Consider the following 13,301-nt stretch of genomic DNA (forward strand, 5'->3'; position numbering starts at 1 on the left):
GGATGCAACCTTTTGGCGCTTAACTAGATGAAAAAAAATCAATATTGTGAGCCGTGAGGTGGTCAAAATTGACTGGAAAAGAGTGGAAATAAATGTTATTGAGGTTAATAATACTGTAGGAACAAAAACAGGCCCAAACTATGTGATTTTAGCTGTCTTTAGAATTTTTTTAGAAAAAATACAGATCCAAAAACAAAACCAAAAAGCAAAACACGCAAGGGCAGTTTTGGCAAAACCAATTCAGATCCAAAACCAGAGATACAGATCCAAAATCAAAACACGGGAGTCAGCGCACATCTCTAATGAAGAGGTGGGGTGGAGATAGCGAGCTCTTTCCGCACCCTCACTGTGCGTGCTTACAGGTAAAGAACAGATAGCAGGAGATGTAATCGGTATTCTGGCTCCGGAATCCTGCCAGGAGTCAGAATCCCGGCGTCTATGATCTTGATGGTGAGTATTAGGGTTAGGTTTAGTGATAGGCACTAGGATTAGAGTTAGGCTGCTGGAGGGAGGGTTAGTGTTCAGCTGCAGGGTGGGATGGGTGAGGGCTAGGGTGTAGGTAAGGTTAGGGGACGGTTTAGATTTCTTACCTGCATGCGTCAAGATTTCCACCACCAGGTTTCCACTTCTTGGTATCTGACCACCGGCATTGTGTGTGCCAGGATCATGTACCCAGCCCCAAAACAGCTGTGAGGACCCAGTCACAAGTCAACAGCAAAGAGGTGCTGCAGCAAAACCAACCCTCCAGAAGAAAACAATTCCAGGTACCAGTGAGGGAGTCTGGTGGTAACAGCGATTACTCCTCTACAGTTGGCACTTACCATTGGTCACACTTATCTAGCACATGGGATGGGAGTCACTCTAAATCTATCAACTTGTAATGTTAGGTGAGTACCGGCACCTTACGTTTTCTTTTATAGAAATAAACACTGAATTGCACCAACATGTTTCACTCCACTGGGCATTTCCAGTAAAGCTTACAATCTAATTTCTTTTAAACACAGACAAACAGGTCCATTCCTCACCCACACGAGTCACCCCATAACATGGCACATAGCCTTCCTCCTCCCCAGATCGCACGAACTGATAAATACCGAAGCTCACTCCACCGCCGTTTATTATACTCTAGAAATATGGACCTGGCATATGCGGGGTCATCCCAGCATTGCCCTCTCCAAGGTTTGATACATCTCCCCCTAGATCACTCAATGACCAATCATCATCTGCGCCCTTTTACCAGCAGCGATAAATAACAGCAGGGAAGTGTATTATGGATGGCGACCAAAGGGGAGATGTACCAAGCCTTGGAGAGAGATAAAGTGGAGAAGTTGCCCAACCAATCAGCATCTGTCATTTCATAAGCTGTGCTAGATAAATGACAGTTAGAAGCTAATTGTTTGCTATGGGAGACTTCTTTACTTTATCTATCCAGGGGCGCCGAGAGGGGGGGGAGCGGGTACAGATTACCCGGGCCCGGGCTTCCTGAGGGGCCCGGGTCCGACGCTGCCCCCCCTCACTCACAGCAGCCCAGCACACAGCGTGTTCATACATCTCCAGAGTGTTAAAGTTTAAGAAATTATAAAATCATAGATCTATTTTCAAGTAGCATTTCATTTTCCTGAAGATATATACTAAAAAAATCCACATTTAATAACATAGTGGCTCTGCTTCCCTGCACACGCCGGGGCTAAGCAGAGTCAATAAAAAAGTCCTTGCGCCAGACTGTTACCAGAGTCCTGAGGGAGCCTTCATTGGGGCAAGAGCTGCGCTGGGTGACTCCCCGTTAGCCAGAGCTTAACGGCGGCTGTCAGTGCTGGGGTTCTTAACAGCAATGATGGAGCTGGTCCTGGAGAGACTTAGGACTCTATTTATTATCAGTATTTTTACTAAAATAAAGTGAAAAAAAGCTGTTTTGTGCTTTCACACCCATTTCACATTATTTTAGTATCACCTAAAGTTATTACAGGGCAATTGGAGTAGAATTCGTAAAATTCTACTCCAACCCCTAATTATCACTTATTTTTAGTAGTCAGATCGCATTTCCCATCATTGTAATGGGAAATGCAATCTGCCTGGTAGTTACTAAAAATAAAATGTGAAAAAAATAGCGGGGGAAGCCCAGGGTCTCCCCCGGTTACCGGACTCCTGCTCCGCTCTAACAGGCAGAGCAGAGCCCGGAGCCGGCCCCAGTGATCAGCTGTGTGGTCTAACCAGGCCACACGCTGATACACTACAAAAAAAATAGTAAAAAAATAAATAACTTACCTAAGTCCAGGGACCGGAGATTGATGTTCCGGTGATCTCCGCCCTCCGGCCAGCTGGTCTCCCATCCTGCACTGGTGACCAGGTCCCAGTGCAGGATGGGAGATCAGCTGTCTGGAGCCATGGAGGACATCACCAGAGCCTGATCACCGGAGGTCAGTGTAATTAAGTGAGGGGGGTCGTGGAGGGAGTCGTGATCGCGAGCGGGACTTTGTGGCAGGGGCAGCGCTTAGCGGGGGCCGGTTGGCGCATACGTGGGCACTTGTCATGGTATTTTTTGCAAAAATACCATGATAAGTGTGTGGAGAGGATACGCAGGGACAGCATAGCGCTCGCAAGCCGGTCGATGGGCAGGCAGTGTGCACTGCGTGTGCGAAATCCCCGGGGCGAGTGAGAACTTTACTCACTCGGGGCTCGCAACAAAGCGGGGCGGCTGTCGATGTTGATCGACTGCTCATACCGATTTGTAGCCGGGTCGGGGGGGTGGCTGGCCAAACGGAGGCATGACATGTGATGTCAATAGTGAACTTCTTGCTCTATTAGAGCAGGAAGTTCACTGAGGCTTGCGGTGGATGAGACTCTACCACAAGGGTCTTGTTGCAAGCCCGATGGTCGCGACCATCGTCAGGTGACCCACAGCTTAGCGAGCGGCCTGGAGGCCAATAAACACAAAAAAATGTCCCACCCTGGTTCAGAGCGAGCGCTCACAAAGAGCGTCCGGCTCTGGATCAGGGTCAGAGCTTTATTGCAAGCTCTGTCCCTGCAAGGGATACACATCTATTACACTCTATACAGACATAGGACACTACACCCCCAACATGACCTGACCACTGTACATGATCATAATACACATCTATTACACTGTATACAGACATAGGACACTACACCCCCAACATGACCTGACCACTGTACATGATTATAACACACATCTATTACACTCTATACAGACATAGGACACTACACCCCCAACATGACCTGACCACTGTACATGATCATAACACACATCTATTACACTCTATACAGACATAGGACACTACAGCCCCAACATGACCTGGCCACTGTATATGATCATAATACACATCTATTACACTCTATATAGACATAGGACACTACACCCCAACATGTCCTGACCACTGTACATGATCATAATACACATCTATTACACTATATACAGACATAGGACACTACACCCCAACATGACCTGACCACTGAACATGACCATAATACACATCTATTACACTGTATACAGACATAGGACACTACACCCCCAACATGACCTGACCACTGCACATGATCATAATACACAACACTACACCCCCAACATGACCTGACCACTGTACATGACCATAATACACATCTATTACACTGTATACAGACATAGGACACTACACCCCCAACATGTCCTGACCACTGTACATGACCATAATACACATCTATTACACTATGTACAGACATAGGACACTAAACCCCAACATGACCTGACCACTGTACATGACCATAATACACATCTATTACACTGTATACAGACATAGGACACTACACCCCCAACATGACCTGACCACTGTACATGACCATAATACACATCTATTACACTGTATACAGAGTACAGACATAGGACACTACACCCCCAACATGTCCTGACCACTGTACATGATCATAATACACATCTATTACACTATATACAGACATAGGACTCTACACCCCCAACATGTCCTGACCACTGTACATGATCATACTACACATCTATTACACTGTATACAGACATAGGACAATACACCCCCAACATGACCTGACCACTGTACATGATCATACTACACATCTATTACACTATATACAGACATAGGACACTACACCCCCAACATGTCCTGACCACTGTACATGACCATAATACACATCTATTACACTGTATACAGACATAGGTCACTACACCCCCAACATGTCCTGACTAGGGATGTGCGCCGGACCATTTTTGCCGGATTTGGATTTGGTTCTAATTCGTCGTCCGGCTTTGGATTTGGATTTGGATTTGCCAAACTGCGGTGACTGGCTTTGGATTTGGATTTGGATTTTTTACAAAAATTGACAAAAAAAAGCTAAAATCACATAAATTGGTCTTTTTTTTCTTCCTAGAGTATTATTAACCTCAATAACATTAATTTCCAGTCAATTTAGACCATATAACAGCTCATAATATTGTTTTCAACATTATTGGCCAAAGGTTGCAGTGAGCTGACTGGTTCCTAAGCGACAGAGCAGCGGCACAACGACACAGACACCACAGTATAAAGTACATCTATGACACATTGCCACACAGCAGTGGCAGAAATGAAAAGTAGTGCACCCACCCAGTGGGGTACGGCCAGCAGAGTCACAGTACTTGTTTACATAGTGGGCTACGGCCCAAGGAGTCACAGTGCACAATCTTATTCACATTACACCGCACGTAGGGCCTGATTCACATTACACCATAAAGTAGTGTCTCTTATTTATGTTACGACACACAGTAGTGCCCCTTTTACACAATGCCCACAGTAGTGCCCCTTTTACACAATGCCCACAGTAGTGCCCCTTTTACACAATGCCCACAGTAGCGGTGTTCTTTACACAATGCCCCCAGCAGTGGTGCCCCCTATGCAGTCCCCTTAGTAGTAGGGTCCCCTATGCAGTGCCCCCAGTAGAATGCCCCCCAGTAGTATGCCCCCCATTAGCAGGCCCCCCCAGTAGTATGCCCCCCATTAGCATGCCACCCAGTAGTATGCCCCCCTTTAGCAGGCCCCCCCAGTAGTATGCCCCCCATTAGCAGCCCCCCCAGTAATATGGCCCCCAGTAGTATGGCCCCCCAGTAGTATGGCCCCCCCAGTAGTATGGCCCCCCCAGTAGTATGCCCCCCCCAGTAGTAGGCTGCCCCCAGTAGCAGGCCCCCCTCAGTAGTAGGCTGCCCCAGTAGTAGGCCCCCTGTAGTATGGCCCCCCCTGTAGTATGGCCCCCCCAGTAGTAGTAAGCCCCCCCAGTAGTATGGCCCCCCCAGTAGCAGGCCCCTCAGTAGTATGGCCCCCCCAGTAGCAGACCCCCCCAGTAGCAACCCCCCCCCCAGTAGTATAGCCCCCCCCAGTAGCAGGCCCCTCAGTAGTATGGACGCCCAGTAGCAGACCCCCCCAGTAGCAGACCCCCCCCCAGTAGTATAGCCCCCCCCAGTAGCAGGCCCCTCAATAGTATGGACCCCAGTAGCAGACCCCCCCAGTAGTATAGCCCCCCAGTAGCAGACCCCCCCCCAGTAGCAGGCCCCCCCAGTAGCAGGCCCCCCCAGTAGCGCCCCCGGACCTTTGACAAGTAAAAAAAATAAAAAAATAAAACTTACCTGATTCCCCGCTCCCGCGCCGTCCGCTCTGCTGTCACACGCTACGGAGGGAGCCGGAAGACGGAGCTCATGTGTGAGCTCCAGCCGGCTCCCTCCGTACAGCAGCCAATGAGAGTCTGTGTGACTCTCATTGGCTGCTGTGACAAACACACAGCTGCCGCTGGCGGCTGTGTGTTTGTGTCTGTGTAGGGCAGAGCGCTATCACACCGCTCTGCCCTACACAATAGGAGCCCTGATGTCGGATTCTCTAGTGAGAATCCGACATCAGGCGGCCGCCGTTCGGCCCCGAACGGGGATCCGAGTCAGGTGGTGAACACCCGAACAGGGTTCGGGTGGACTCGGATCCCCAATGTTCGGAGCGGTTCGGATTCCACAGAATCCGAACCGCTCATCTCTAGTCCTGACCACTGTACATGACCATAATACACATCTATTACACTATATACAGACATAGGTCACTACACCCCCAACATGTCCTGACCACTGTACATGATCATAATACACATCTATTACACTGTATACAGACATAGGTCACTACACCCCCAACATGACCTGACCACTGTACATGATCATAATACACATCTATTACACTATATACAGACATAGGACACTACACCCCAACATGACCTGACCACTGTACATGATCATAATACACATCTATTACACTGTATACAGACATAGGTCACTACACCCCCAACGTGTCCTGACCACTGTACATGATCATAATACACATCTATTACACTGTATACAGACATAGGACACTACACCCCCAACGTGTCCTGACCACTGTACATGATCATAATACACATCTATTACACTGTATACAGACATAGGACACTACACCCCCAACATGTCCTGACCACTGTACATGATCATAATACACATCTATTACACTCTATACAGACATAGGACACTACAGCCCCAACATGACCTGACCACTGTACATGATCATAATACACATCTATTACACTGTATACAGACATAGGACACTACACCCCAACATGACCTGACCACTGTACATGATCATAATACACATCTATTACACACTATACAGACATAGGACACTACACCCCCAACATGTCCTGACCACTGTACATGACCATAATACACATCTATTACACACTATACAGACTACATCCCCAATGTGAACTGAAAAGGGATTAGAAAAAGATAATGGCACTCTAGGCTCAGAGCAGCCACAGTGTTGATCTGTGGGTAAGCGATAAGTCCCACAAGAAGTTCACAGATAAGTATTAAAGAAGAAAAAGACATGCGGCGCTGCCCATATCGATAGTAGTTCTTGTTAGATTCTTGTTTCCAGTATTATTATTATATTTTCCATTAGTTGCACACACAGTCTCTTAACTTGGATAATTGTATAGATGTATCTGGCCACAATATCCCAGGATATATCAATTTCTCGCCCTTATTGTTGCAGATGAAGCTTATACCAGATATCTTTTGCCTCTTTGTGCCTCAAACATGGAGATGTTAAGTGAAGATGTACAGTGGTCAGGTCATGTTGGGGGTGTAGTGTCCTATGTCTGTATAGAGTATAATAGATGTGTATTATGATCATGTACAGTGGTCAGGACATGTTGGGGGTATAGTGTCCTATGTCTGTATAGAGTATAATAGATGTGTATTATGGTCATGTACAGTGGTCAGGACATGTTGGGGGTGTAGTTGCCTATGTCTGTATAGAGTATAATAGATGTGTATTATGGTCATGTACAGTGGTCAGGACATGTTGGGGGTGTAGTTGCCTATGTCTGTATAGAGTATAATAGATGTGTATTATGGTCATGTACAGTGGTCAGGTCATGTTGGGGGTGTAGTGTCCTATGTCTGTATACAGTGTAATAGATGTGTATTATGGTCATGTACAGTGGTCAGGACATGTTGGGGGTATAGTGTCCTATGTCTGTATAGTGTAATAGATGTGTATTATGGTAATGTACAGTGGTCAGTTCAGGTTGGGGGTGTAGTGTCCTATGTCTGTATACAGTGTAATAGATGTGTATTATGGTCATGTACAGTGGTCAGGTCATGTTGGAGGTGTAGTGTCCTATGTCTGTATACAGTGTAATAGATGTGTATTATGGTCATGTACAGTGGTCAGGACATGTTGGGGGTGTAGTGTCTTATGTCTGTATACAGTGTAATAGATGTGTATTATGATCATGTACAGTGGTCAGGACATGTTGGGGGTGTAGTGTCCTATGTCTGTATACAGTGTAATAGATGTGTATTATGGTCATGTACAGCGGTCAGGACATGTTGGGGGTGTAGTGTCCTATGTCTGTATACAGTGTAATAGATGTGTATTATGGTCATGTACAGCGGTCAGGACATGTTGGGGGTATAGTGTCCTATGTCCGTATAGTGTAATAGATGTGTATTATGGTCATGTACAGTGGTCAGGTCATGTTGGGGGTGTAGTGTCCTATGTCTGTATACAGTGTAATAGATGTGTATTATGTTCATGTACAGTGGTCAGGTCATGTTGGGGGTGTAGTGTCCTATATCTGTATACAGTGTAATAGATGTGTGTTATGATCATGTACAGTGGTCAGGACATGTTGGGGGTGTAGTGTCCTATGTCTGTATAGAGTGTAATAGATGTGTATTATGGTCATGTACAGTGGTCAGGACATGTTGGGGGTGTAGTGTCCTATGTCTGTATACAGTGTAATAGATGTGTACTATGATCATGTACAGTGGTCAGGTGATGTTGGGGGTATAGTGTCCTATGTCTGTATACAGTGTAATAGATTGGTATTATGGTCATGTACAGTGGTCAGGTCATGTTGGGGGTGTAGTGTCCTATGTCTGTATATAGTGTAATAGATGTGTATTATGTTCATGTACAGTGGTCAGGTTATGTTGGGGGTGTAGTGTCCTATATCTATATACAGTGTAATAGAAGGGTATTATGTTCATGTACAGTGGTCAGGTTATGTTTGGGGTGTAGTGTCCTATGTATGTATAGTGAGTATAAGAATGTAAATATAGAGTATAGCGAGGTTGCATCAGCTATACCATAGGTGAAATAGTTAATAAAATGAGCGCGCCGTCTAGAAGGGTCTGTGGGAAGCAGTGCGTCTCTTTAGAGATGAGCATGTTTATGTGTTAAGATGGGTGTCCCAGGGCCGCAGTTCATTGATGTTCTCTCAAATACTTCTGGCGCCCGGCCATGTACATGAATTTCATCAAGAGCTCTAAACTTTTCCCATAATCATAGTTTTGTTTATAATCTGCTTAAGTGGAGAAAAAAATCTTCTCAATGTTATTCTACAAGATCATAGTATTTCACTTATTCAGGCTCTGTATTGCTTCTATTTAAAAAAAAAGTTATCTACACTTTAAAATAGTGAAATGAGGGCCTGATTCAGAGCCGGATGATTAGGGCCCTCCTACCTTAAAATGGAGCGGCCTCCTGGCCCCTCGTATAGCTGTGGGTGACCACCCACAGCTATAGCGAGCGGCCATTATGATGGTCGCGATGGTCAAGACCATCGCGACCATCCGGCTTGCGACGAGACCCTGCGGTAGGGTCTCGCTGCCGCAAGCCCTGGAGTGATTTTGGCTCTATCTAGCAGGGGCCTTTGTTGGCTTACTCTGATCCCCAGGAAGGTGTGTTATTACTGGGTGATTAACCAAGCGGTACCATCAGTAAAAATCATTTGGGAAACACTACCACAACACATCCATGCAAACAGAGGGCCTGATTCAGACCCGCTCGCAAGCAGGTCGATGGTGGCCCAGAGCGCATGCGCACGATGGAGCCGGCTCCGTTGTGCGCATGCGCGAGACCTGGATAGCTACGGGCAAACCGTCGCTCCAGGTCTCGTACCAAAGGGGGCGTGCTGTCGATGTTGAGTGACAGCACGCCCCCTTTGGTGGGCGTGCAGTGGGTGTGGCTGCCCAGACGGAGGCGTTCCCATGGGAACGCCTACCGTCTGGGACCGGCCCCACTGACATCACAAGTGATGTCAGTGGGAGTGCTTTCTGCTCTGATAGAGCCAAAAGCACTCCAGGGCTTGCTGCAACGAGACCCTACCACAAGGGTCTCGTCGCAAGCCCGATGGTCGCGATGGTCTTGACCATCGCGACCATCTTCCTAGCCGCTCGCTATAGCTGTGGGTGGTCACCTACAGCTATACGAGAGGCCAGGAGGCTGCTCTAAAATGAAGAAGGCCAGCCCTGATTCAGAGCGAGCGCTCTGTCAGAGTGTCCGGCTCTGAATCAGGGCCTGAGGCTGCAATTCGTAATATTTTTTCACACTAAAAAACAATCTAAATTACAATGAAAATATATACAAGTCTTCCCACGTAGTGCTGCTATAAGTGTGTGTCTCTCATCCTACCACTGTCTGGACCACTGTATGATCAGCTCTTAGGGTAGTGGTGCTGTGTGTGTGTATGTATGTGTGTTTGTATGTGTATATGTGTGTATGTATGTATGTGTGTGTATGTATGTGTGTATATGTGTATATGTATGTGTATGTGTGTATATGTGTGTATGTATGTGTGTATATATGTGTATGTATGTGTGTATATGTGTATGTATGTGTGTATATGTGTGTGTATGTATGTGTGTATGTATGTGTGTGTGTGTGTGGGAGGGTTGGGGTCCTATTTAACAAATATTGCAGAAGTACTTGTAGCGCCACAATACATATCAGGATCGTGGTATCAAATGAATGTAATTAAACATACTTTATTATTTTAAGTTAGAGGCACCCTGCAGCAGTATAAAAGAGGTATGCCAGCCTCAAAAATACCCATAATAAAAAAAATAATAATATCCAGCTTGATAAAGGTCATTGCCGAAACGCGTTGCTGTTGTGCTCCTTTGCACCTACTAACCAGCATCTTGATATTGAAAGTTATCCGGACACCTTCCAATCTAGCCCATCCAGCTAATGCGGAGACTGGACGCTGCCTTCCTTACCTGGACACGTCTGATTGCCATTGCAGCTGACACTGCGGTTTGCTGTACGGAGGCATCCGGCTGATACGTCCTGCTGGCTGGGTGGACGCTGTCTGTTCCTTCTCTGCCGGTGGAGTGAGAGAGCGGGACTGCTGCAGGTATCCATTGGAATAAACCGTGGCCTGCTGGGTTGTTTTGCCGTGTGTTGGAGTTTGGGCTGCAGGAGCTCCGTGACTGTGGTAGGATACGGATACGGGGGCTATATTTAGCTATCTCCAAGTGGACCTCTTAACCTCTGATTGGGTGTGATCGGACACTATATAACTGTATATCTTTATTAATCACACTTGCGAGGTATGACCCAAGGTTGATGCCTAACCGATCCTCTTTATCTGGATTTATATCAAGAGCTGGATTCCATTAACTTATTCACGGCATACGCAATTTATTGATCCGTGAATTGATACTTTTATATTTGCATGGGACATTGTTGCAATTTGAGTCCCCACTGGATACAATTGCTTTTTAATACTACATCAATTTTGCTACTACAGAACTGAGATCCATTGAGTGTATTTAATAGAACCTTGTTACAGTATCAGGTTTACTGTTGGTGCTCAGTCCAATTGTTGCTACATAGGTTTTTATACATATATATCATTTATTCAGTATTATATGACCAATTTTTAGTAAATTTATGTGATGATTTCAAAGGTGTACTGTATATATTTGGTGCTTTGACAGGGACACACCAGCGCAGTATTTTATTGTTTATACTTTATTGTTTGACTAAAGCAGTGGTTCCCTATCTCAGTCATCAGCACCGGTCCGACCATTAAGCAGAGTACACTGGCGTGTAGGACGCCAGGCTCCCTGTACAGCGTAGAATAGAAAAACCCACCCACTTGCATTGCCTCCGGCTCGCACTGAAGGGGAGTGGGAGGGGAGAGGGAGGCGCTGGGATCAGGTCTGTCCACCCCTGTCAGTCATCAAGATACAAGAACAGTCCAGGTTTTAAGGATATCTATGCTTTCACATCGGTGATTTTATTTGTACCTTAGTCAGTTTGAAACCTGGACTCTTGAGCCCGGAGTTTGGGGAAAGCCTGGACTAAAGCATATTTTAATTGGCGAGTGCGGTATGTTAGGTCGACAGTTCTCATGTTGACTTGCATAAGGTCGGTATGAGAATGTCAACATGATTGAAATGTCGACCTGTTTAACGTGTCGATAGTGACCATGTCGACATTAATCATGTCTACATGGATGCAGAGGAGTAGCGTGTAGCCAGGGCACCCGGAGCACGTGCGTACTATGGCGCCCCCCCTCAAGTGTTCCAGGGGTCCATATGGGATTAGTGTAAAGAGAAGTAAAAATAAAGATTAGGAGCAGCATCAAAGTGGGGCATGGAGGGCTAAATATATTCCGCCTTCTTCCCCCTGTATCTCCATCCTCCTGCCCCAGCTTTCCAGCCTCCTTCGTATCACTTCTGTTGTAGTACCCCTTATGCAGAGCCCTCTGTAGTAATGCCCATATGCAATGCCCACTGTAGCTGTGCCCATATGCAGTGCCCCCTGTAGTGGTGCCCATATGCAGTGCCCCCTGTAGTGGTGCCCATATGCAGTGCCCCCTGTATTGGTGCCCATTTGCAGTGCCCCCAGTAGTTGTGCCCCTTAAAGTTTTGCCCCTGTAGTTCTGTCGCTTAAAGTAGTCCCCCCCCCCCCACTAGCACTTACCTGATCCATCGCGGCCGTTGTCCGGGCTGTCATTCCTGCTGCCGCGATGACTGGATCTAACTAGATCCAACACGCACAGCCGCGCAGGCTCCTCAGCGCACAGGTGACGTCATGACAATACCTTCACACTGCATCACTGGGAACGCTGGCCTCTGAATCGGAGGCTTAATTAGACTCTGATCACTTCAGAGGCCAGCGTTCACAGTTGCAGTTGGGAAGCAACATCCCCCGGCACCCCCAAGCCGCTGTGGGGGCTGTTGTTGGAAGTGCCTCTGATGCTGGCACCTGGCAGGCTGTCAGCAGGGCCGGTGGTAAGGTGTTCGGCGCTTTCCTGCAAACTATAAAGTTTGTGCCCTCCCACTAATACATATGTGGCCACTCTCATCCTACCTGCGAGCGCCAGCATTGTGATTGCGGCTAGTCGCGGCAAGCTGCATCCTGTTTGCATGAGGGTTTGCACCATGCGATCCTATGGATTGCGGGTGCATGCATACGCAAGCATACACCCGTGGGACACTAATCGCGTAAATGAGTCACATTTGCTGCGATTAGCCTTTGAGCTGAGAAGGGACACATTTGTATGTCCTCTTGACATGCCTCTTTACAATGTTCTATAGTTTGAAATGTAATGTGCAATACAGTGTGTTCTTATATAAGTGATTTGACTCCTGTATCTATACTCTGTTTAATGCTTGAAAAGAGAGAAAGGGTGAGGGGGAGAGGGTGACGGGTAGAGTGAGAGAAACAGTGGGTGACAAGAAGAGGGTGACAGGGAGAGAGATGACGGGGAAAGGGTGAGAGCAAGTGGGTCAGGGAGAGGGTGAGAGTCAGTGGGTGACAGGGAGAGGGTGACTGGTGTGAGGTGACGATGAGATGGGGAGAGTCAGTGGGTGACAGGGAGAGTGTGACTGGTGTGAGGTGACGATGAGATGGTGACAGTCAGTGGGTGACAGGACAGAGAGGTAACAGGGAGAGGGTGACAGCTGGGGGAAGCAGTGGAAGATGGGCAGA

Source organism: Taudactylus pleione, unplaced genomic scaffold (genome assembly GCF_031769625.1).
Source record: "Taudactylus pleione unplaced genomic scaffold, aTauple2 ptg000140l, whole genome shotgun sequence".
Classification (NCBI taxonomy): domain Eukaryota; kingdom Metazoa; phylum Chordata; class Amphibia; order Anura; family Myobatrachidae; genus Taudactylus; species Taudactylus pleione.